We start from the raw sequence: 25,694 nt of genomic DNA, 5'->3' as shown, positions 1-25,694 counted from the left end.
AAAATATATATGTTTCTAATGGAAGGCTATGACTCGTTCTTGCAGGTAAGCTTAATCGCAGATCCTAAACGTCTCTTGTTCACTTTTTTTTTTTTTTTTTTTTTTTTTTTGGAATATATGCTTAATTTATTATGATTTGTTAATACCTAATTTCAGTTATTTTATCCGATTTAATGTCTTAAGGTATTTAATTTACATTTTAGACAACTTATTTTGCTTGTTTTCATACATAGAAATTAAGATAGTAAGAAAGAAGTTGATTTCTCCGGAAGTTTTGTACAGTGGGCAGGAAACTTTTCAGAATTGGCTTCTCATATGTGCCTTTAATGCATGTAATCTCGTGTTCAATTTAAAGTTACAATATTAAATCATCATTTCTCAACACATTCTCTAGCCTACATGTTCTCATGCTGTCCTTTCATGTCCCCCAATATTACAAGTTAAAGAGAACAGATGCTCAATTCACGCTAATGAAAGTGGGAAATGGAAAAAGTGAAATGGTTAAAGATTGGGGAGACAAGAGAACTAAAAGTGACAAACCAACACATGAAGATGGCGATCACAAACCCCATGAGCTGGAATTGAATCTTCATATCAGATGTGAGCGTCAACATAATGTGTTTGTTACATCTTTACACCTGTCATGTTGTGATCGTATGTATACTAATGGAGACTAGTCTCTCACTCAAAATGAAACCCAGAGCCAAGCACACCAAAATCATTTCGGAAATTATCAAACAAGTGTTGTATTAACTAAACTAAATCATATTTTACGTTCTGGGATGTGTACAATATATTTTAAGCGAAATCACCTAACAATCATTTTGCTGGATAATCCAGTCAGCTTCGATGAACTATTCATTATTTATAGAGTATATTTGTTACGATCACACGACTTACGACAGCGTAACCAGATTTCACACAATATCTATTTGTATATATCTTTTTCACGCTATATTTCATATACTCTAAGTAGGTTTGTTTATTGCTTGTACTTGAAATTTGTCAAGAATACGAGAATAAATAGAAGGTAGTAAACTCAAGACAATCTGGAAGTTTCCGAATATGATCACACATTTTTCCCATGACAACTTTCGTAAAAATTATTCGCTTGTGATCAGGGGTAAAAGTGGTTCTGAAAAGATAGGGAGACGCATGACGTTACGCCCTCCCCGTGCCTATCTTTGCCAATTGTAATTTTTTTTAGAAATTGGGGGACGCCACGGATATTTTCTGGAAGCGGGGGGACGGCATCCCCTTGCGTTCCCCCTCACTTTTACCCCCCCCCGCTTATGATAAAAACATGGCACAGCGGGGGGACGGCGTGCCCTCGCGTTTCCCCTCACTTTTTTAACCCCTGCTTGTGATAAAATCATGACACACATTGTGTAAATGTTTTCAATCACTTTTATTGCTTGGGATTAAAACCAGTCAAGAATAAAGGATACTTCATCCATCCATATACTAACATACATGAAGTACATGTAAAGGATACATATACTTCATCTTAAAAAGTATGTTACATAGATGCGCATATAGATCAAGTATTAAAACTGTTTCGTCTCGAAAATGTGGCGTGAAAGTGGTCTCTTGACTCAAAAAACATGTATCTGTTTCTATTGGAATTGTTCTGTTTCTTCCCGTGTTCAGCCCTATAATGTCACTCGATAAAAAAAATTTCTTTGAGAGTTAAGAATTAACCTATATTGCCTGGAACTGAAATTACTCAAGAGGCCAGAGCACAAACTAACCACATTTTGTAAAATATACTAACACTAATTTTCGTAGAAATATTTGAATTTCACGAAACATAACAGGTTTTCTTTTAGGCCTAAGGCTGCTTATGTTCCAATGATGATGTTCAATAAATAAATTTAGGCTTAAAGTTTCTTCGCTAAGCTCACCTTCACTTTTTTTCATTCTAATTTAGTAAACAACTTAAAGACAATTAAGAACATTAAAATTGTAGAAAGTTAGCCAGACAGTATATTCAAAACGCTATTACATGAACTAATATGAGGGCCGTTCAGAAAGTAGTTTCCGATTGGATAAAAAAGAAACACCAAAGTAAATAAGGCGAATTTATTATGTATAGATGTACTTCTTTGCTCTATTTTTCAACATAGTTTCCATAAACTTTCAAGCACGTATCGTATCTCTGCACTATAGCTTAGAAATTCCAACAGCATAAAATCTCCCGCCTGTGCCTTGAGCCGGCCTGTGACCGCATGTTTCAGCTCCTCATCTTCACCAAAGCGCTGAGATCCAAGTCACTTCATATGCATGAAGAGATGATAATCGAGATTGTGAAACATCGATTTTCACGAACTTTTCCATCAATTTTCTGAACAAGTTCATCAGTGAATACGATGGCTTGCCGCTCTTCTCTTCGCCATGAATTCCACTTTTAAATGACCGAAGATATTCACGAACAACTCCTTCACTCATCACACTTGGTCCATACACTACATATTCTAAAGTTCCCGATGAATAACTGCTGCTGAATATTGTTTTGCCGCAAGGTAACGTGTAACAGCTCGCACCTCGCACTTGGCGGGGTTTTCTATTGTAGCACACATTTTGAGATGCTACAAAGCTGGAACTAGTGATTAGACAACCTTTACTCTACCACGGCTGGATACAAACTGATCCACCGCCCACGTCTGTACCAGTGTTCGAAGGTTTTCTGAAGAAAATTTCCCCTCAACTGACCTAAAATTTTCCCTTTTCTTATCAAATTTTCCCTAGTTTGTGACAATCTAATTCCACCAATTCTTCCATCATTATTCACTTGCCTTACTCATCCGTCTCCCTTAGCATAACAGGCATAAGTGTGGGACGTTAAACTCAAGGATTTCATTCTCATTTCAGTTCTATTTATTTTTCTTCCCCCCCCCCACTTTTTCACAAAAAAAATACACCCAATGAACAATGGTTGCAAATTACGCTACTTAGAACGCACAAACACAAACGGTTGCTGTTGTATTGGTTTATTTCTGAAGAACTGGTCAATGAGCCAGCGCAAGAATTTACCTGAATTTTCAGGTTTTTATCGAAAAATTCCCTTTTTGTTACATTTACCTACGAAATTTCCCTAGATTAAGGAAATTTCCCTCAAACTACGAACACTGGTCTGTACAAACATGGTAGCGGTGCCCCCACTATTTCACGCACAGTAACCAATCGGAGGTTACTCTCTGAACGCGCCTCGTAATTGATTTCAAAAACTTTTGTATAGTGTATAAATTTGGGTACACAGCATATTATGATGTCAGAAACTGCCACTCAAATTTCGGTCTATAAGAAAAGGTTATTAGTTAGTTGAAAGCATTCCGTAAAAACTACCTGTTTTATTTCATACTGTTTTAATATTATTCATTATCTTTAAGATATTCTCTAATTTTTTTAAAAAAAATGGAGGTGAAATTAGTTAAGAGTCTTAAGCATTGTTCACATTGCCTGAAGTTCCTTGAAATTCTTTAAAGGACAACCTGTCCCTCCTCCCCAAAAGTAAAAATCCTTCATTCGCTTCTATTGTGCGCGTACCCATTACAAAATCAGGCAAGACCAATAGCTTAGAACAGTGGTTCTCAACCTTTTTTGACTGACGACACACTTTCTGAACGTCCAGGGCATCGCGACACATTTGTTTGATAATAATAATAATAATAATAATAATAATAATAATAATAATAATAATAATAATAATAATATTATTATTATTATTATTATAGTGAAACCAATTATTTTTTATAATGACTGTATATAAGCACTAAGCATTATTGCTACCGCTGGAGGTGTTGACTCGTATAGCCTGTCTCGATTTTAACTAATATTATTAAATTCTTCATGATTTTTAAATTATAAAATTTCGCGACACACATTAGGGGATTGCGTGACACACCAGTGTATTGCGACACATCGGTTGAGAACCACTGGCTTAGACGAAACTGACGGATAAAAAGCCAGAAGAGTGTTCTTAAAATATAAATAAGACGTAAGGTCTAAATGTGTTTTACTTTAATGTATATTTATTGTGAAAACTTAAATAAACGAATTAAATAAACTTCTTTATTCATACAACACTAAACTGACTTCTCAAAAATAGATTGTAATATACTTGCAAAGTATTTTCAAGAAACTTGTACATTGGCAACCTCATATATATAATCAGAACTACGTAGAAACGCTATAAGGAGAAATACAAACAATCAAAGAGCAAAGGCAACACAGCCAAGCATTAGCACATACGTAAACAATGTTCTTTCTCATTAGATACTTTAACAAGTAAACTCGCGGTTCACTGCCAGAGCATAATTACCTTCACTAACGAACAGAACGTCATAAAAGGCCTCGTCGACGACGTCTCCGCGAGCTATTTGCTTTAACAACGGATTGTCAACATTGCATGACTGGTACTGCACTGTACTACACGCACCGCACCGTTGCAAATACTGGTATCAATTCCTTCATCAATGAGAAGCTGTGTCACACACTATGTGCTTGCCCTTCCTACTAACGTCATCAGACAACTATCTCCACAGCGGATATTTGGTTTGCAATTAATCTTTCTTACAATGTAATTATTCACAATGCAATTATTTACGTAGCCGTGTGAATACACGATAGCCAATTCGCTGTGTTTTTATCTACGCGCAACGTTAAATCACACTGAAACTAAATATTGGTATTGTTTAGTGAATATCAGTCAGTAAATAATATCATTCAATAACTGATTTCTTAGAACCACTTCCTTCTTAGATTGGTATCAAACAGGGGCGGACCACGGAGAGGAATTCACCGGGTCCGGATCCTCCTCCAAAACTTCCTAACTCAATATACATTTGTACACTTTCTCAATGAAACTATATTTGTTTAGGAAGTAAATGACTGATGTAGAATGAAAATTTGATCTTACACTTCATCTGCATTTTTTCCCTTATATAAACCATTTAGTTCTATCATTATTTTTCTAAAAATATATAGGTGAAAGTATTTTACAATTACTTATAGTCTTTTTGAATGCAGAATAATACCCGTTCAATACTACATGGATGTAGTGGCGTGTAGTATTGGAAACCCCACCCAAAACTTAGACTCTTCCCAACAAAAATTTCTGGGTGCGCGCCTGCTCTCAATGAAACGCACGTAATTGACTTGAAAATTACACTAAAGATGGCCAAGGCATCAGGATAACCGAAATCCGGGTGTGATCTGTAATTCTATTATCCAGATATTTTACACTTGGATAAAAAATATCCAGATAGGAATACGGTGATTCACTGCTCGATAGTGTTGCGTAACGGCAGTGGCGGCTCATGAGGGAAGTCACATAAGTAAAAATCACTATGTTATCGTTAGAAGCTAAAGGAAGAAACTTAATCAGCCTTGTAACGATAAAATAGCAATTTTTTCAGTGATTTTTCTGAACAGCTGCCATTGCTTGGGTGGTGAGGCGATTCATCGGGGATTCGAGTCCCTATGAAGATCAACTATCCCGATTTATTTATGTTCGTGCCCCTGTAGAGTCAAAGAAAAGTTTTCTTAAAATGGCACAGTACTCATCTCTGGCGACAGGCGTTCCGGGTTCGATCCCAGAGCACGTGAATTTGTATCGCGTATGTGGATTATCGTTAGGTTTAGCCTTTACTTTTCCACTCATTCTTCCATAAGCATCCACTTTATCATCCATTTCCATGAGCTTGCAGGGCATATCCGAGGGACGTTATAATAAAGACTTCATTTGTTTCCCTCTTTATTATTATTATTATTATTATTATTATTATTATTATTATTATTATTATTATTATTATTATTATTATTATTATTGTATTTCTTTGCACAAGAAGACTATTCTGGACAATCACCAGTTTGTGTTCATCACTACAAGTTATCGCTAAGCTTTTACATTCATAAATAGAAGCAAGACCAGGCACCTAGTAAGTTTCCCATATTGTAGACAAAAATCATCCTCTATTGATTTTAGCAAAATCGTTTTTTATTATAAATACAAACTAATGGTGAGGACAAAATCCGGTTTTGAATTTTCAGAAAAATTGAAACCGGATATTAAAAACTTTCATAGTAGGTTTCTCATACCGGTTTATTTTTTTCATTAAACAAACCGGTTTCAGCTTTCTATAAAAAGTTTATCGCTTCTTCGATAACTTATTTGGACATGCGCACTACAAGAAAAAGACAGTATATCCAAAAACTCATAGAGAAGACTGAAACCTGTTTGGTAATAAATCGAACCCGTTTTTAAAGAAAATCAAAGCCAGTTTTGGCCTAAAACCGAACACGCTTTTGGATTAAAACTGAAACGTCAAGCTTTCGTTTTTTCTAAAACCAGTTTTGTCAATATCTACCTAACTTTAATGTCCCATAAATCGGGAACCAAAAGTCTGCACACAATAATATTTTATCTGTGCACTCAGTGCGTCAAGATCTACTACAATGCCAAATGTAAGCAAGATCGAATGTCATCGATTGCGTACAATATATCCTTGTATTTCCGTATTTTTTTTTTTTTTTTAAAGAAAGATCAAATCAAGGACGAATATACTTTATTAAATTTTTACTTCTAATTTTTTCGATACCATAAGAAAGTTCAAAATACTTTTAAGAGATTATTATAGTATATCTACAAATTCACAATAACATCTAAAACGAAGCAAAGGAATCCTTTCTACGTTTGATCGTTTCCTCGTCTTCTACTACAAGTTATTAGAAGAAAAAAGGAAAGAAAAGCGTGTTCTAGGAAAAAGCTACCTCATTCGTACACGACAAAGCCAATGCACGTAAGTAGCAATACACATGCCGCAAAGATATTGATTTCGCAGTCAGTATGTGCGACACACACTGCTGGATTGTTGAAGGGAGCCCACTTTCCGGAACCATCACATCAGTTTCCCGTAATAATATTTTAACCTGCTAATTAGTTAGTAAATATACCATACTTCAACACAATCTAAAGGGGGAAAATATACCATACTTCATAACAACTTAAACGAAAAAGATCACTTTAACACGTTAGATAAATTACTTTATATTAGAACAATGAAAAAAAAAGTAAGTATATTTCCTAGGGCTGTTAAAATTCTGATTTTTCGATTAATTTTACGATAAAATTGTTAGAGCAATTATACTAATATTTATATATACACCTGTATACGAATATTCTAAGAATATTGTACATTTTGGGTACGCAATGAATTAAAATTTAAGAGCATCAGCATTTTGATGAAACGTGAAAAAAGAAAAAGAAGACGTTTCCAGGCTGATACCAAAATAAGGACCAATTTTAAGAAGTAAATTTTAAGCATTTAAAACTCCGTTGCTCTTTTAATTTAAAAATTCATTGACTTTTGTTTGACGTATTTCTATATAGTCTAATTAGCATATGGCGTTTTTTTTTTATATCTATTTTGAAATCTTAGATTAAACATTGAGAATACAACACACACTAGGGATGTGCGGTGACATCTTATGAGTACGTAAAATTTAAAAAAGGTAGCGTTCAGCAGCGAATCAAGGAGCTGGTATTATCTCAGTAACAGGTCAGCAAAATTGGAATTCATAATCTAATATTTCATGCTAACTGTAATATAGTTTATTATATTTATAGCATGATTTAGCTCTTTAGAGTAAAACTGATTATTTAATTAATAGGTAGTAAATTATATAATTTATTTTTGACATAGTTAACTATAATTAAGGGTAATTTAAATCTCGCAGTACACGCCAGAATGGAGAAGTATCGTTACGGGCACGCGGTAAAAGAAAGAAAGAAAAAAGTTGAATACCATTAATAGATATCTATAGAAGACCACGATAGTTGAAAAATTTAAATCGATTTGCTAGTTGGTCGGTTCTGACATAATTGTCATCGTGATAGAGGTTCGAAACAATTACATTTCATGAAACTAAATTTAATGTTCTTTACAAGACATCAAATAATGCAAAACAGCAACCCACGATACAGTAATTATAGCCGTTCCACACACACCTGCTTTCTGTGGTGCACAGTACCAAGTTTCAGGTCGCAAAGCGACACATACAATCCTGACGAGTAGTTGTTCGGACCATGCTTTAAGCAGAAGCCTCAAATGAAACGTAATTACTATTTTTTGTTTAACATCCCACGGTGATACCCTTCAAGCAAATGAAATATGCCTAAGAAAAGGAATGATACTAAATTTTTTGTGCTCTCCCACAGTAATCGAACCCGGACCACGTGCACCGAAGACACACGGGTTAGTCACTAGATCAGAGGAGAGAGCAAGAAACCACATGTAAATTCAAAGAGACCTTCAAACTCCAATTAGCCAATTAATAGAACAATACTAATAACCGTTGGCCTAGTGGCTACAGTGCATGCCTTTGATACACTTGATCCCAGGATCAATTCCCGCTGGGAGAGAACAATAGTTATCTGGTTCCCTGAGCCTGAAAGGCATGATTCTGGGACATTAAAGTCTTTTTTTCTTTAGTGGGACTTCCATTCAGTAACTTTCAGTTCAGTCTTAACTACTAGATAATCTTTCTTTCCATTAAATTTCCAATGAACTATTGGCAAGTGTCCTGTCAAAACATCGTCGCTAAATTTAAATAAGTGTATCACGAGGAATAAGCTTGATACTACAACAATAAAGACGGAAATGAAAACAATGATTAAACCATTCATTAATATTAAGCATAGACCCTATTCCCCCTGTTGGCGCACTGAAACATCGAATGACGCATTATGCTTTTGTTACATTTTACGTAGATTTCATTCTCTAAGTATGATGTTGCTGCAGCTTTCTTCCTTAGCCTAGTGCAGCGTTTCCCAACCGGTGTGCCGCGGCACACTGGTGTGCCGTGAATGGGTCGCTGGTGTGCCGCGAGTAAATCGATACAAAATTATTAATTTTATTGCAATTAAATTGCAGGACATAGGGAAAAATGTATATTTGTATTTCACATTACTATGAACCTCTAATATGAATCTACAATTTTAAGTTTCATCCCACGTTACTTTTCTGTACATTTTTAATATTGAAAAAGGTATTTGTTACCATTGTTATGACGTTATGATCATTATTGCTTCTTTATTGTTGCAGACTATTTAGTAACTTCAAATTTTAAAATATTTAATCCTTTTGACAAAACAAACATGCAAACGAATTACCTACATTTGTGTTTTAAAAGTAAAAAAGATTTGTTTTTCGTTCGTTATTTAGTGATCTTCCTTGTTAATGAAAGTTTGGATGTAGTTTTCGAAAAAGAAAGCGTATTTTTAAAAAGCTAAGTCCAATATTTCATTGCAATTGTTTTCTATTTTAACATTAAAATGAAAAATAAGCATAATGATTTACCATGGTGGAAAACCAGTGATCGAGCTTTCTTCTCTGTGAGGAGATCAGTAATCCCAGAAAAAGATACCATGGTATTCTATATTTAAATATAATAAAATCTATGAGTGTGCCGCGAGAATTCAAGTTACACCCATAGTGTGCCACAAGTTGAAAAAGGTTGGGAAACGCTGGTCTAGTGGCTAGCGCTTGTGCTTTTGGTACATAAAGTCCTGGGTTCAATTCCCGGTAGGAGAGCATCGAACGCACAACAGTGGTTCAGATTTCATTTTAAACTGAATGTTTCGTCCTACTATATAATCTTGCCACTGACGAGGGAGGAATAAAAATATGAGTCAGTTCTTACTGATGGTTAGAGTACTCCCCGCTGGCGCGGGAAACTAGGACTCGATTCCCGGTAGAAGCACATATGGTTCGAATCTTACGTTAAGCTGTAGGTTCAGGTCTCATATAGTCTCGGTGCTGAAAGAGACACTCAAATTCAATTCAAGCAATCAATTGTTACTTAATACAAAATTTCATGCTCTTCTTGAAAAGACTCCTTAGATTTCCTTGAATTGCAATATTATCAGATAAAGAACTAGCAATTTCACCTGTACACCATGTAAATTAGTTTAGTTTGTATAGTGTGATATTTTTAAAATTAATATAATAAACCGGAAGCGGTAGTAGATTTCTACCACTTCTAGTTTCATTACCACGACCAGTTTTAGAATAGAATTACATTAGAATAGAGATAGAATATATCCTTGGGACGTTTACTTGATTGTAGAAAACCGCATCTCGCTACCTTTTACGGTTTTTACTCTAGAGTTCAAAGTTAAAACCCAAATGGTTGATTTATGTCACTTCCGGCTTTAGTAGTAGGTTAAGAGAAAAGATGGCACTTATGTTTAGAATACTAAATCGATTTTAAAAATAACTTATTTTATCGTTCTTGTTCTATGTAGATCAATATTGAAACCGAAACTTTAATGGATTTTATCACTTCCGGTTTTAGTAGAGACTTAGAGATAAAATATATATTCCTGTAACGCTTAAACGATAGTAGGAAACCGCTTTTCTCTCTATAGCGCGGGGCAGGGGTGGCTTAGTAGTACAGCATTCATCTCTGGTGCATGGGGTCCTTGGTTCGATCCCAGCTCACGCCAAGTGAACTTTGTGGTGGACAAACATCGTGTGCGTGTGTTTTCTCGGGGTTTTCCCGTTTCTTCCCACTTTCTTCATTACACCATTTCATTCATTTTTCATCATCGTCTCCTTTAGCCTAGCCGGCTTAACCATGAGACATAAAAGTTTGTTTTTCATTTTTGCTCTATAGTGATCAAACCGGAAATGGTTAATTTCTACCACTTCCAATGGATAGATTATCTCCGCTAATGAACTTGACTCCTAACCTAAACAAACCTCTAAATTTTGGCCAAAATTAATGGTGATACATGAAGTAGTTCTTGTCTCCCGGACAATAGATGTACGGAATACATAAAGGAGCTCTTAACACAAAATTCTAACAGAATGTGTACAATAACGAAAATGAAATGAAGTATTTCAGTTTAACGTACAAGGTTTTGTCCTTTAGGCTAAGAGAGACGATGATTAAAGCAAGTGAATGTTGATGGAAGAATTGGTGAAATGAGGAAGCGCGAGGAAACGGGAGTATCCCGAGAAAACCCACAGACACCACAAACTTACTTGGCAGGGGATCGAACGATGGACCTCTCGCACAGAGGTAAGCGTTCTAGCACTGAAGCACCCTGCACCCGAGCACCATAACATATGTATTTCGAAATTAAGTACTAACTTGTATCCGATTGCTTAATGAACATGGTCCGTGGCTCTGTATAAATAGGACATAGAACTTTCAGCGTTGAAACAATAGCATGAGGCAGTCGGGGAGCAACTTAGATTAATAGATAGGGTACTACGGCCTAAAAAATCATCTGTAACAGTAAAGGAATCTGTATGCTGACCACGTACCACCATCTAACCGGCCACAAAATTGTGGGCTGCATCACCAAGGAGTGTTTGTCAATTCGCTTAAAAAGTAACAATCGATATTACTCATACACCTTTTAAAAGATAATGAAAGAGTACTATAACTTTGCGTCTGACCATAGTTCTGAATCGACAACTTTATTGAAAGCATATGATAAGCCTATATTAAATGATTTTAAAAAGGTTAAATTAATATGCAAAACACACATAACTACCGTATATTGTTTGTGTAAATTATTGCCACTATTACGTACCAACATTCAAACTCATATCATCACAATTCAATAACAAAAGGTTTGTAATCTATGCTTAAATACTGCATGATAAATGAGAGTGTAGAAAGCGAGTCAACGAAACTGCATTTATGAAGTATGCAGACAGTGAAAAACAGGAACATTTCCGTTTCATGAAAATTCTATGAAGAGTATTTCGCTAAATTTCGACGACAATGTCTTTTGTATTGTTTTATACATTGACGGTGCTTAAATGCGAGTTATTAGAAATGCACAGCGAAACTCGCACAATAATTCGCCTATCAGCTGATCAATACTAAATCAATCCTAATATTGTTATAATACTATCCACTCATGAATTTCCCACGTGTCGAACATATCTAAAACTTATTTGTAGTGAGGTAGAAGGGGATCTCCTTTTCTTCTAATTCTCCCCTTTCGTCTTAGAGCATATGCTTCCTAACTATCGGCCTGAAAAAGAAATTTCTTTTTTATAATTTTTACATCAAAACTGGCGTGTTTTTATACACTTTATTCTATGTAAGTTTAAAAGGTCTAGGTCTCTCTCTCTCCTTTCTTACGCCATTGAGTAAGCAAGTATGAGTTCAGTTGATTTTATCTTCCCTTTCAGCAGCGAGGCTATATGAGGCGAGACCTACTTATTAACGTGGAATCCGAACCACAATGAGCTCCAGCCGAGAATCGAACCTAGGTTTCTCACGCCAAAGGCGCGTACGCTAACCGCTTAGCCACGAAGAAACTCGTGAGCAAGAATGACACAAAGACTATAGGCACAGGCATATATCTCATATTATGTATACGTAGTCGAAATACGCCTAGTTATTTGCATTTATTCTTCCAGGCTCTATTCCTCCAGTAAGCGAGCCGTTTACGTTTACATAAGCGCTACAACTGTTCCTAATAACATATAGCAAGGAGCTTCTATTTCTAAATGAAAAAGCACATTTTTTACCTACACCGCTCGTATTTTCCAGCACTGTCGAGAGGTGGTTGTGGTCACTTAACAACTGCCAGTCTACTTCCATAATAGAATTTCTCTACTTAGCAGCACTTGACACACTTACAAACATTTCTTATAGACAAGTGATGGAGCAGTGTGTATTAGGACTCCAAATAATTTGGAAGAAAGTGCGAAATGAATGAATGACAAAAAGCAAGTTGACTTCGTAAAAATAAAATAAAATAAACAAGAGTTTGGTGGTGGTGTATGCAATTGAATTCAAGTTATTTTCACGAGCAGAGGAGTATTCTGTATATAATGCTATGAGTCTGTATTTAATCCTCCTGTAAAAAGCTAAGTGTCATTCGTTGCTCTCCTGTTTTATCGCAAGTATGCCTGGAAAATATGGCAGTGTTCCATCAATGAAAAAGAAAATGTGTAATTATTAGATCTCCTCCGCACCGATTTAGTCGCTAGTGCGCGCGCCTTTGATATAGGGGTCCCAGGCAGTGTTGAATTTAGACCATCTTTATGGACGGACACTAAAATTCTTTGTCTCGTACAATGAATCTCATACAAACTTATCCCGCGGTATAAGCCACAATCGCCTAACTAATAATATAAAAAGTAGCCATAGATTGGAAGAAGCAAAAAACTAAAATATTTATAATTCCTGTGTCACTTATAATTGCCCTATCCAAACTCTTTGTCAACATATTAATGACACGATAAAATAGTTTAGGATTACTGAAAATATTTGAAATACAGGTGAATTATCTTGCAATAGAAATGCCTTGCTAAACTGGAAATGTTTTTCATTTAACACAGGATGTCTTATCAGTGTAGAGTCAAAATGCTGAAGTAATTGGAAAGATTCCATCACTTTAGATTGAAAATCAACGGAGTTGGAATATGGTCCCGAACTTTTGATACACCTCTATATACCTGCAAAATGTTTAAAAACCTTAAAGCAGTGTCTGTCCTTTCCGAGTTACGATTGTCGGATATTGGACGGCACGGAACTTTAAAGCGCCATAACAAAAAGATAAATGGCCTGGAACAGGTGGTGTAGAATTTGACACACGAAATCATGGGACTAGTATCCAAAAACAGCAAAGTCAAGAACAATTGTGCAAAGGATTCACGGTTACCTTTTCTAATAGAAATAGTTCAAAATCAGTACGAAATAAAAAGAGTACGCAATATTAAATTGTAATCAGGCTGCGTCATGTCCATAATTCAAACAGAACCAAAGATTTGAAAACGGTGGTTTGCTTTGAGTGGTTGCATAACTACTAACGAATATTATTGAAGATTTATTGAAGAGTTATTATTGAAGATTTGATTCGTTATAATTTGATGCAATCTTTCAACTCTCCACGTATATTATAATATACTATGTGATATCAGCATCATCCTCATCATAAATGATCTGTCGTTAGTGGGAGGTCGTGTTCTATGAGCTAAGAAGTGTCTATTCGTAGCGACCTCCCAATCTCTTCGTCTCAACGTATGAACCGCCCTCCCATTAATTGCTTCCCGAGTATCGGCTTCCTGCTACCATTCCTTCTATCATATCTTGTAAAATACAATCCCTGACCCAACCAGCTTCTTATCTTTGCCTTTAATATTGGCTGCTTTTTCAGTATTTCCTAATCAGTTGTTGTCTCTGCCAACCAAATTTTCTTTATCCTTCGCCACAGCTACATTTGCAAGCCTTCAAATCGTTTCTCGTCACAGAGTCTCGAAGTCCTACTACCGTCCCGAATAGCATACAAAACACTTAATGAGCCTTTCTCGTAATACTTTGTTCAAGGTCTCACAAAATATGTTTTTTCGCTCTTAATTAATTGGTCGTAAAATCTGCCGTCTACATTATACCTAAGATTGCTCTGTGCACTGACGCATAGCATATCGTCTCCACTGAACACTACATGCGTACTTTGAACGTTTGAACTAACACAAAACTGCACTGAGTGATACTCTAACGAAAGTTAGGACTCCTGAAGGCCTTTTCACTGTATTCGAGAGTCGCTAGAAAAATATAGTATGCTGAAGATATAATCTAGCATAATAGTATGCTCAGATGAACCAGTTGCAGTAGAATGAAAAATAGACGTAGGAATCTAACAGTACCACTTCGTCTCTTCCCCTTCCCATAAGCTACCACCACAGTAACAACCTGCGCAGAACATGAATAAACAGTACGACAAAGGCACAAAAGAAGTACATTTGCAGTGGTCATCAGGTCAGCATGTGGCACTGGTCAAGTTGGAACCGAGATGTAAGAACTTTAATGATCCAACTGATGCATTTCGGGAGTCCATATGCATGCAGCTAATTGTGCTACAACAGGAAAGAATGCCTTCGAACAGCGATGGATATGGCTATTCGATACCGATAACGCACGAACGAGCCCAAAACGTATGGCATGTGTCGGAACGTTGAATCCATGACTAGAAGCATTTCTGGAAGGCTTCTTTTGGAAGGACGTTCAGTTGCTCTGTCGTGGCTCTCTCAATAATGTTAGGAATAGTGTCAAAACGTTTTCCTTTAAGCAAGATTTTAATTTTGGGGAAGAGTCTGATGTCGCATGGCGCTATATCTGGAGAGCACCGCGAATGTGAACAGACAGGAATATTTTTCGGCCAAAACTCGTGGATCAAAAGCAAGCTGTGCCACGGCGCATTCAATTTACCCATTTAATCGGCGGTTAAAATCCTTTTCACGCATCCATACGAGACATTTTAGTTCTTCGCCCATACGGAAAGCTCTCGAATAGTTATTCGCCTCTTTGAGCAAATCATTTGTGCCACTTTTTGTACATTTTCATCTGTTTCTGACGTCGAATGGCAACTCGATCGTTGCTCGTTTTCAATCGACTCTTTGCCGCTTTTGAGTCGCTTACACCACTTGTAAACAGTTTTCAATGGCACCGCTTTATCGCCATACACTGATTTCGATATTTCGTGAACTTCTTTGACACTCTTTTTGTAGCTTAGAACAAAACTTAATTTTGGCGCGCAACATACTCTCTTAACAGATCCTCACTCTTCTGCCTCTGGAAGCCAACTAATATGTTACAATTCGTTCAATCTCGACACTGACTGTAACAAAGGTTTAGGCTGCCGAGCTTACTAGTTGAAATGAATACAACATCGATAGATGGCACTGTGCAACTACATTCACCGTACTTATTGATCACACCTTGTACTTCAAAGAAAAATATACAGTTTATCTTTCCTGTGATTATTGCACTTCTATGCTCTGATAGACCTTGTAGTCGCCTTTCATGCATTGCTTTGACACACAGACGCAAACAACAAGCTACGAAAGAAATAATAGATTTAGTGGGAAGACAGAGAGAATCATGTGTGTTGGAATTACATTAGAAGTCTCTCTCTCTCTCTCTCTCTCTATGTGTGTGTACGATGATGTTTCATTGTTCCCGAATCGCGAATCAGTCCGGATCTACGGGTCTAGTGGGCATGGGTCTGACTGTCTCTGGGTCTTTTGGGTCACAAACTTCGAGATCTATTCCAACACTGATTTCACGACGATCTACAAAATCTCGCCTTCTTCCATCTTTTAAATCCTCTGAGTAAAACCTTATAGATAAGACACAGTAATAATACTACAGTACTAATAATAATATCTTGGCTTCCTTACATTGTCCTCTTCCTATGAAGAATTTATAATACGTTATAATCTAAAAATGTTCCCAACCTTTTAATAAACAATGAGGTACACAAATCCCATTGAATTTTCAGTTTTCACGTTGGACGGATTCTCTTTAATACAGTAATAGTTTAATCATACTGAATTGTATGTGCAATGTAATGTGTATTTTCTTATCGTTACAAACTGGGATTTTATACGAATTGCGGATACTTCTTTTCCTCTTTCACATAGAAAATAACAAATTTAAATGAAATCAAACATTACATCATTATTAATCCGTTAATTAACTGGAGAAAAAACAGTAACTGAAGAAGGAATGTTACAATTCGGAAACGTACAACAAGCTCTATGCTCTCACTGTATCTACAAGCCTCGGCTCAGTGGAAATTACCAAATAATAATAATAATAATAATAATAATAATAATAATAATAATAATAATAATAATAATAAAGTAAATAAATAAATCTTAATCATGGAATTATATACTTCTGTTGACAATGGTCACTTGGTATGATGATCGTGTTGGACGGGATCATCACGAACGGGGCAGAACATAGCGCCTCAGTGATACAATGGTCATCTTCGGTGCGATCGAATCATTGTTTCGATCACCGTCCACGCGAGTTCGTGGGTTTTTCCGCGGCTCTCCCGTTTCCTGTTACATTATCATTCCGCTGATTCTCTCATAATCATTAATTTTCATTTATCATTAGTCTCTTATAGCCTAAAGGGCGTTAGCATGGGACGTAAACCTCGGAATATAATTACATTGTTCATAGTGTACCGAACGAGATATACGACACGACTATGTTACAAACACTGTTTCTGAGAGAGCCTTTTGGACGAAATTTCCTTTTTAAAAAATTATAATGTCTTGTTTAGTGGAAGTTAACGCCAATTTTCAGTACTGAGGCTATGTAAGACACATTTGAACCTGTAATCTGAGCCACTACACAGATGTCCACACCAGAAACAAATCGTGTGGCACTTCGTTGAAAAAAGAAAAAGAGAATGGAAGCCTTTAAACACCGGCTTATTGGAAAATTGAATGATGAAATTCACATTAAACATAAAAACAGACAAAGCTGAGTCCAATAAACGTTGTTTCATGTCTTTCAGTTCACTCGGAGATGAGGTAGCATACTAGGTTTGAACTAACTAAGTTTCAAGTTATATAAACCTTCCAAAATGAGTGTAAATCGTCCCTCCTCTAAAGAGTTTCCTGCATTCAAAAAGCCCGCTTTTTAAGAATTACAGTTCATCGTTTCTTTCAGCACCAAGACTGTAATTAGACGTGAACCTACAGCACATGAGCTCTCGCCGGGAATCGAAACCCGGACCTCCCACGCTGGCCATATAGCTACGAGGGACATCAAAAGAAGAAACGCATGATAACCACTCGTGTTGTTCGAAAGTCCTGTAAAGTAGTAAGAATTATCGAGCAACAATACTGAATTAAAAAGAGGTATAAAAAACCGGGCCACAGTTTGGAGACCCCGTATTCTGAAGGACACGGTAGAAGGAAAACTAGGGAGATAAGCTGACTGCAATTGACGAGTAGTATTAGGGCGGCTACTTTAGATGAATATATTAGTACATAAGCACAGTGCATAGTAGGTCAATTTGTGGCAAATAACCCGCCAGTCAGTGGCGTAGTCAGAAAAGCATAATGGAGGGAGTTTCAACCTGAAAATGCGTTGTAACCTCAACGGCTCCTACGTGCCATTATTTTCACTTTACTATCTGGAACACAGTTAGCTAACTTTTATTCAGATAGATCTCTAATTGCCCCAAGATTATAGTTAAAAAAAAAAAAAAAGTTTGCGGCTCCCACTGGAAATAGGACTAAGGGCTACACCCATCGCAGCCGCGTGCACTAACCATTCTGCTAAGCAAGAGTTTTGTAATATATAACAAATTGAACGTCTAAGTCAGTTCTTAATACTCTCAATTCACATCTGCAAACGGTAAATTTTCGTTCATATATCTACTAGTTTAAAAAGAGTAACTTAAAAACGTAGAATACAGCATAAAACTAATTTCTAAATTTTAAGTTCATTATAGAGCTTCTGGGAAGTAAGTTGTTTGAAGACTGTGCAATCTTTTCTCTTATTTTCTTTCTTTTCTTTTTTGCGATAATTTATTTTTAAAAAGGAGTAACATGGGGATTACAAATGTAACATACCACATGTAAGCAGAACCTATTTCTGATATCACTTAACTATTTCTGATATCAGGGGTGGGGGCTGTGTCTACGCCACAGTCACATGGAATGACTAACACGATGATGATGATGATATTAATCACTGGCGTCTGGCATGTAATTTTTTTGGGGGGGGGGCGTCAAAGAAAGTGATTTAAATGGTACTACCTAGCCCAACCTGTTGATTAACTTCGATTCTATTTGTTACCTTTCTGCTTACCTTCGCGGACCCCCTATGGTATATCAAGAACTCGATTAAAATCGTTTCACAGTCTGAATATTATATTCCAAATAAATATAATTATTATTTTTATTATTTATATAATATTCTGTCGTTAGTAAATAAATTAAATTATAATAAAATATTGAATATTTTGTACTTGAACATATTGGGGGGACGCGTCCCCTTCGTATTCCCCGCCACAGACGCCCGTGACTAATAAGAGGAAGAGCCAGTCCAAAATTGCAGAGGGGGCCAATAGAAGTTAGGGGGCGATCCAACCATATTATATAGTTCATTTGCAAGCCTACCGTGAAAATTTTAGGGGGCGTAGTAAATATTTAGGGAAGCGGCCCTAGCTCCCGTGGATACGGACCTGGAAAGAGCGCAATAAATTATGGGATATGCATTTAGCTACTTTTTAATCTTTCAGTTTTACGTTCCATAATTATTCCCTGTAAAATGAAGAAGGTATGATTCATGGAAGTGAAAAGTGAATAATTCTGGAAAGAAAGGATAGATTTTAGTTTGTTTGAGTTTAACGTCCGACGTTTATCTCTGGTCATAGTGGAATCCGAACAACTTTTTCCCTTCAACTCTACCCGCACCGGGAATCGAACCCGGGACCACGCACACCAGTCAAGCGTGCTAGCCACAAAGAAATGATGGAATGAGAATATGGGAGGACACATGAGAACCTTAGAAAACGCACGTACACTAGAAATACAGGGTGGCCCAAAAGTAGGTATACAGTACAGTATTGCATTTTATATCATTTTGTTATTGTTATTCATCAGGTAGTCTTAGTTTCTTTACTAATTGTTCTTAATGTGTTTTTACTCACATCTTAAGCTCGGAAGAGCCGAAACAAATAAACCCTGAACTAGAATGTTATACTTGATCAATGTAGGGATGTAAACCTACTTTTGGACCACCCTGTAAATTTACATGGCCAGGAATTGAACCATGAACCTCTCGCATCAAACGTAAATGGTCTAGCACTGAGCCATGCACTTTTTTTTTTTGATAAAGCGAAGACTAAAAACGTTGTTGTTTTTTCAACACATGAATGTTGTTGTTTACATTGTCACCAGCTATTTTCTCAAATGATTAAAAACACAATTATCGATCATAACAGCAAACACACATTACTCGCAACAATGATTTAAAATTGCAAGAAATACCCGTATTTCCTATTGTCTATAGAAATAATAATCATAGATAAACATGTTACCTGTATTTTAAAATAAAATGTTTTTGAGATTGAGTTTTACACGGAAAGTCTACTGAACTCCACAGAACTGAATGAAGATGTTCGGTGCGTTGAACAACCTAAGACACAATAGGAAAACTAAAATGTTATTTCACACACAACACCACAATACACGTTGTTCCAGCCTTGATAATCACGCTCAGTAGATCACTGCAGCAGACACTCGTCCACTTCCCAGCCGAACAATGCTGACTGAACTCAACTTCACTCAATAAAAACACGACCTTCGCTAAGTGCGCTGAACTCACACAGCACAGCACTCAGCACGCGAGACGAACCTATTGGGCATTGCGAACTGTTTCTCTTTCACACCGCTAGAGGTAACTAGGCGTGACGTCACATACAAAATAGTGCACCCACAAATCACGTTTACTCAGGTAGAGGTGTGAGTTCAACGCTTCATTATTTACCACACTGCTTTTTTTTTTTTTTTTTTTATTGTTCTTTCTTTCCTTCGTAAAATCGTTTCTTACCCCCTTCCTAATTACCACATTCTATTAAGCTCAAGTCGCATTGAAATTCTCTCCTTTTCTATTCGTTCTTACAAAGGTGAGATAAACAAGTCCTATCTTGTCACTGCAAAATATTTTATGCATATATCACAGGAATTCGAAAACAGATGTAAGAGCTAAATTCGAAACTAATGCGGCGTTTATATACATATGATATGTATACAGTGGCGTCGGAGGTATTTTTCAGCTGGGGGGCAAAGTGGTTTTGAACTACTGTCTTCAAAATAGACGCGGTAATGTGACATAGGTAAGATAAGAAGAATATATGTTCGTAATGTAACATGGTTGCACAATAATAATAATAATAATAATAATAATAATAATAATAATAATAATAATAATAATAATAATAATAATAATTAATAATAATAATAATAATAATAACATATTATAATATAATAAATAATATAATGCAGCAATAAACAGTCCCATGAGGGTAAAATTTCCATCTAAGAGAAATAAATCCAGTCCCAGTTTTGTGCTGGATTTTGGTATGGTGCAAACATTTTCAACCCTTTAAATCACAGTTAAAAACATATAAAATATTTAAAATTGTACTGCTTACAAAAAATGCCTGTTGGTAAGTACAATTTTTACAATTTTATATACATATTTTTAACTGTGTTGGAAATGCCCATGCGGACTTTGTTCGGACAATGGAGTCCACTTTTCTAATGTGCTATGAATTTGTCTGCAGCCTTTTCCCAGTTCTTGAACAACAAGACGAGAAAAGTCAATTCAGCTCCTTACATCAGCATTTTACCTGTCAAATGATATGCCTTGTACAATCAAAACACAAAACATCATTTTTGACTATCTTAATGTAACCAGGGAATCAGGCCGGTAGCCAGCCCAAAAATGTAGTGGGGAGGGCCGGCTGAAGTTAGGGGAGGCCCGATCCAACCATACTATAGCTTATCACCGTATTATAGTTCATTTGCAAGCCTACCGTGAAACTTTTAGGGAGGCTAGCGAAAATTTAGGGGGGAGCCGGCCCCCCTAGACCCCCCTGGATACGGGCCTGCAGGGAATGTATGAAACCATTCCTCGCGACAAGATCGGCGTGCAGTTCGTGAAAAATTGAAACCCTTAGTTGGCTGAGTTTTATTTTCTAAAACAGGAATTTCAAACTTCCCCCTTAATTGGTTACACAAGATCTTCCGTCAAGTTCTTTAGGCATGTCCTGTACGAGTGTTGGGAGAATTTGTCGCGAATTTGCCTGACGCTTTGCTCAATTTGTTGCTTGGAGGTCCTCGTGGAATGCAGTACTTCAAGTCAGGCACATTGCAGAGTATTTTGTTGTGAACTTTCTGTACCAATGCTGGCACTGGTTGTTGGTGAAGTTTTTTCATAAACACCAGGAAGCCTAGTTTTTTTCGATACTTTCTTTGTTGATGATGTTAACCATGTATCAAGAAGGGTTCTTTATCGGTTAGACATAAAGTAAGAAATAAAATAAGGAACACATGAGTAACATATGTATTTCCTTGCATCCCTACATAAACAGCAAACGATTTATGAAACGCAAAGTTAACTATTTTATTTCAATGTCAGACTGATTTACAGGTTTCAGCACTCTCTCCTATATGGCCTAACTGAACGTTATGTGATTAGGGTAGTTAGGGGATTCAAGGGATCGTTAATGCGTAAACTGAGTGCTCTTTCCGAGAACTTAAGCAGTGTTCTTTTTTTTTTTTTCTGTTATGCTGGTAAAGCAACACAAATCCAAAGACAAAGGTAAAAGAATCCGAAAACAAATGTCACGTGAACCAAAATTTCAACTCTGTAAATAATAATTGTGCGCTGAAAAATTGTTGCTAAGGTTCGCCAACTAGTAATTAGACCATCGACTTCGTGGATGGGATAGGATTTGAATTTTTATGGGCCCTTCAGCAAGTTAGCCCTTCACGTGACTAAGGGATGACGTCCCTCGGCGAGCACACAACCCGCAAAAAGAACAGAGGAAGGAAAGGAAAAAGTAATTAGAAGAGGAAGCCATGGCTCGTAAAGAACGTATCATCCCAGCATTTGCCTGAGGGAAACCGTGAAATAACTTTCACGAAGGCTGACCTCGGGGATCGAACCTCGGACCTCCCGAATGCGGAGCCATAACGCTACCACTGCGCTGCTCGTTATTGATTGGGTTCACAGCAAACAGAAAATTATTTAGAGAAATACCTATATTTTGATTTTAAATCCAAGAAATTAAACATAAAGAAAACGTTTCTACCCTGTTTTAAAATTTAGAAGAGCTGTCGCATTTGTTAAATAATAATAATAATAATAATAATAATAATAATAATAATAATAATAATAATAATAATAATAATAATAATAATAATAATAATAATAATAATAATAATTTTTCATTTAGTGTAACTTTTCAAGGGTAAAAGTGATGGGGAACGCGAGGGGACGCTGACTCCCCACCTTATGTACGGCGTCCACCCAGTTCCAAAAAAAAAAAAAAAAATACAATGGGCAAAGATAGGCAGGGGACGGTGTGACGTCATGCCGCTACCTACCGTTCCCGACCTTCTCAGATCCAATTTTATCCCTGGGATAATATGAAGAAAATAAATTGATTGTTACATATAGGACACTCTGTGCTTCAAAACATTATACCGTATTTGCATAAAAAAGGCACAGAAACATGGAGAAAACCAAATTCATGAAATAGGAACACCAAAACAAACAGTATTATTATACTAACGCGGTTGGTGCACTAACTCAACTACGAAGAAGTATACTAAACTGTACAATTCCTAAATATTACGATATTCTTTTTAAACCATCTGTACTGTATATATGTATGCAATGGAAATTTCTGATTCCCATCCTCTTGTTTTAGTTTAATATACAGAATAGTCGGGATTTCGGTGGAGGTCCGAACCCCCAGGACCCACCCCCGCATACATCCCTGTCGGAAGTGTGCTTGCTGACGTTTGTGAACGTGTCCCCTCTTCAAGCAAGAACGTCTTAAATACTGTCATTCGTTAGTACTCACAAGGGATACACATTTCCACACTATAAAACTTACTGCACTCTGTATATTGTTTGTAAGAATAATTTAAATTTATAGACAATATATTTAAACGTCCTGTTACGCATTTAAACTATTATCTTTTTCAAACTTTAAAATCTCGCTCAACGACTCGTTTTATATTGCAGACTTACGATTACTTAAACAATTCTTAAAGAATTTACAGTGTTTTGAGAATGTACACCAATGGAAAGAAAGAGAATTTTCAATTCTTTTTCCTAAATCTTTCTGTCTAATGTGGCGTGAGAAAAAGCGCCCGTTCTCATGTCTCAAAGAGAAAGATCCATCTGGAATAGAGAATGTTTTCACATTACCATCAAGAAACAAAATTTAGTTCATATAATCACTTTTATCTTATGTTTTTACAGTCTTAAAGTGGAGGGGCAAAACGAGTATCTTGCCCTCCATGAAAATTTCAGGGGAGCAGCTGCCCCCTTGCCCCCGGTTCCGACGAACCTATATATATATATATATATATATATATATATATATGGTCTAGGAATTAATTCGTGCGGTTGGAACGCACACATTGAAGCTGTAGTACAAACACAAAATACATAAATACCTTAAAAAAAATATTGTCCATCGCTAGCCACCACTTTCGCCCATCTGTCAGGCAATGTACGGATTCCGTGGCGAAAGAAGTCCTCATCCTTGGAAGCGATCCAGTCAGAGACCCATGTTTCGATATCTTCTGAAGAAGTAAACCGCTGTCCAATCAAATCGTTGTTCATGCAATCGAACAAGTAGTAGTCCGAAGGAGCAACGTCTGGTGAATATGGCGGGTGGGGTAAAACTTCCCATCCGACATTTTCTAAATAGGTTTTGACCGGTTTTGCGACATGTGGGCGAGCGTTATCATGTTGAACAATAAGTTTATCATGTCTGTTCTCCCATTCTGGTCGTGTTCTGGCCAGAGCTTGCTTCAAACGCATTAATTGTCGTCGATAACGTTCTCCATTTATAGTTTCACCCGGTTGCAGCAGCTCATAGTACACCACACCTTTCATATCCCACCATATGCACAGCATAACCTTTGCACAGTGAATATCTCGTTTTGGTTGTGATGGACCTGGTTCACCTGGTTTCACCCAGGCCTTTTTTCGTTTAGGGTTCTCGTAATGGATCCACTTCTCATCACTCGTAATACTTCGATGCAGAAACCCCTTTCTGCTCTGTCGTTGAAGCAGTAATTCGCAAATGGTTTTTCGTCTTTCAACGTCTCTGTCTTTCAATTCATGTGGAACCCAATGTGACATCTTTTGAATCATTCCCATGGCTTTCAAGCGTTTGGAGACTGTTGTTTGATCAACGCCTAATGCTGCTGCAAGTTGTTCCTGCGTTTGACACGAATCCTGCTCGAGCAATGCTGTCAATTCTTCGTCTTGAAATTTTTTTGGCTGTCCAGCTCGCTCTTGGTCTGCCAAGCCGAAATCACCACTTCTAAACCGTGCAAACCACTTCTGACACGTTCGCTCAGCTAGAGCATGGTCACCATACACTTCCACCAAAATACGATGACTTTCAGTCGCACTTTTCTGCATGTTAAAGTAATGCAGCAGGACACCCCGCAAAAACACTTTATCAGGCACAAATTGCGCCATGTTCACTTAACTACAAACTGGTGTTGTTGACGCTTTAATCCACTGCTCTATACTACGAACGATACGCGATGACAGGGGTTTGCAACACATGTGTGGATACACGGAACTGTGGGACGCTCCGTTCGTTGCGCCATCTCTTGTCCACCCGCACGAATTAATTCCTAGACCAAATATATATATATGATAACTGAAAATGTTTTATACCATTTCGTACGTTAGCTTGAAATTTTTCATAAATTGACAAACATCGAATCGGACTGGGCGGTAACTAGGCTAGTTTTAGTATTATCAACGGTAGCGAGCTCCATTGGTGCAAATAGACACTAATTCAATTCCAAGGCAGTGGTGGCTTTAGCGGGTAGGCCGGGTTCGCACGAGTTTACCCCAAAATTTTGAAATATAGATAAACGCCAAAAATACAATAAAGAGTAAATATATTTTCCACTGTTTATATTAATAATAGATAATTATTTAACAAATAGCATCAACCACTACTGTAAAAGTAAATTCCTACTATCATTAATCAAGCAAATGTGTATATGTATCCATACACGAGGGAGCGGCCTACTTACAATTAAAATCCTAAAGCCGCCCCTGTCCCATGTGATGGA

The 25,694-nt window shown here is 36.8% G+C and overlaps 1 protein-coding gene across 6 annotated transcripts in view; it reads right to left on the bottom strand.

Moving 5' to 3' along the window:
- The window catches only part of RhoBTB (Rho-related BTB domain containing), a 490,451-nt gene that overhangs the window by 91,715 nt on the left and 373,042 nt on the right, over positions 1 to 25,694 (bottom strand). Inside the window, exon 1 of one of the 6 annotated variants that reach the window (XM_081734303.1) lies at positions 19,886 to 20,220. The exons of the other annotated variants lie outside the window; for them this stretch is intronic. The gene's annotated coding sequence lies outside the window, so the exon portion shown is untranslated. Of the gene's footprint in view, positions 1 to 19,885; positions 20,221 to 25,694 lie in introns of those variants that run through there. 6 annotated transcript variants of the gene reach the window in all.

This window comes from Thermobia domestica, chromosome 12 (assembly GCF_964235325.1).
Source record: "Thermobia domestica chromosome 12, izTheDome1.hap1.1, whole genome shotgun sequence".
Classification (NCBI taxonomy): domain Eukaryota; kingdom Metazoa; phylum Arthropoda; class Insecta; order Zygentoma; family Lepismatidae; genus Thermobia; species Thermobia domestica.
This window is presented reverse-complemented; position numbering and strand designations above follow the sequence as displayed.